The sequence below is a fragment of the Scomber scombrus genome, unplaced genomic scaffold (genome assembly GCF_963691925.1).
Source record: "Scomber scombrus unplaced genomic scaffold, fScoSco1.1 SCAFFOLD_216, whole genome shotgun sequence".
In the NCBI taxonomy this organism is placed as follows: Eukaryota; Metazoa; Chordata; class Actinopteri; order Scombriformes; family Scombridae; genus Scomber; species Scomber scombrus.
The window spans coordinates 1-1639 of record NW_026910449.1 but is presented as its reverse complement, the minus strand read 5'-3'; the positions used below and the strand labels follow the sequence as shown (position 1 = coordinate 1639).

Below are 1639 nucleotides of genomic sequence, written 5' to 3'. Positions count from 1 at the left end.
GGAAAAGAGGGAGGGAGGAAGGAAGGGAGGAAAGGAGGGAGTTAGTATAAGAGGAAGGGAGGAAGGAAAGGAGGGAGGTAGTATGGGAGGAAATGAAAAGAGGAAGGAAGGAAAGAAGTACAGAGGAAAGAAGGAAGGGGGGAAAGAAAGGAAAGAGAGAGGAAGGGAAGAAGGAAGGGAGGAAAGAGAGAAGGAGGAAGGGAAGAAGGAAGGGAGGAAAGAGAGAAGGAGGGATGAAAGAAGGAACAGTTAAAACAGACGGGGTCAATTTGACCCTGGAGGACGACAGGAAGGTTAATAACTGTAGGCTAGTATATATAATGTGATGTGTGTGTTTAGTATATATAATGTGATGTATGTTTAGTATATATAATGTGATGAGTGTGTTTAGTATATATAATGTGTGATGTATGTGTTTAGTATATATAATGTGATGTGTGTGTTTAGTATATATAATGTGATGTATGTGTTTAGTATATATAATGTGTTATGTGTCCCTGTAGGCTAGTATATATAATGTGATGTATATGTTTTATCCCTGTAGGCTAGCCATCATGGCGGACGTGGACCCGGACACCCTGCTGGAGTGGCTGCAGATGGTCAGGGCGACGAGCGCGACATGCAGCTCATCGCTCTGGAGCAGCTCTGCATGCTGCTGCTCATGTCTGACAACGTCGACCGCTGCTTCGAGACGTGAGTTCACAGGACGGGACGGAGACTTCCTTATCTATAGCTGTTTATGTGTTAGAGGAGAGAGGAGGGAGGGAGAGAGAGAGAGAGAGAGGAAGATGGAGAGAAAGGGAGAAAGGTGGGGGAGACAAACAGAGGGAGAGAGAGTGAGTGTGTGTGAGAGAGAGAAAGAGAAAACAGAGGAGAGAGAAAAACAGGGAAGAGAGAGAGGGAGTGAAAGAGAAACAGGGAGAGAGACAGAAAGAGAGAGAGAGAGACAGAGAGAGAGACAGAGGGAGAGAGAGAGAGAGAGAGAGAGAGACAGAGAGAGAGACAGAGGGAGAGAGAGAGAGAGAGAGAGAGAGAGACAGAGAGAGAGAGAGAGACAGAGGGAGAGAGAGAGAGAGAGAGAGAGAGAGAGACAGAGGGAGAGAGAGAGAGAGAGAGAGACAGACAGAGGGAGAGAGAGAAACAGGGAGAAAGAAAAACAGGGAGAGAGAGAAACAGAGAGAGTAAACTAACATTATTATAATTTATCTTTGTTATTTCTGGGAGAAAATATCGTCCAGTAAAAGAAGTGATCATGACTCACAGCCGTTAATCATGAGGTCAAAGGTCAGAGGGCTTCACAGTGACCCTCCTCCTCTCCTCCTCCTCTCTTCCTCCTCAGGTGTCCTCCTCGGACGTTCCTCCCGGCGCTCTGTAAGATCTTCTTGGACGAGAGCGCTCCGGACAACGTGCTGGAGGTCACGGCTCGAGCCATCACCTACTACCTGGACGTCTCTGCTGAGTGCACACGCAGGATCGTAGGAGTGGACGGAGCCATCAAAGCACTCTGCAACCGCCTGGTGGTGGTGGAGCTCAACAACAGGACCAGCAGAGACCTGGCAGAGCAGTGTGTGAAGGTGAGGAGAGAGGAGAGAGGGGGGGAGGAGGAGGGAGGAGGGTGGGAGGGGAGGGAGGGGAGTGA

At 48.8% G+C, this 1639-nt stretch overlaps 1 pseudogene; it reads left to right on the top strand.

Annotated features, from left to right (window-relative positions):
- The first annotated feature begins 554 nt into the window (after window positions 1-554).
- Window positions 555-1574, top strand: LOC133977034 (E3 ubiquitin-protein ligase HECTD1-like; annotated as a pseudogene).
- Window positions 1575-1639: the final 65 nt, after the last annotated feature.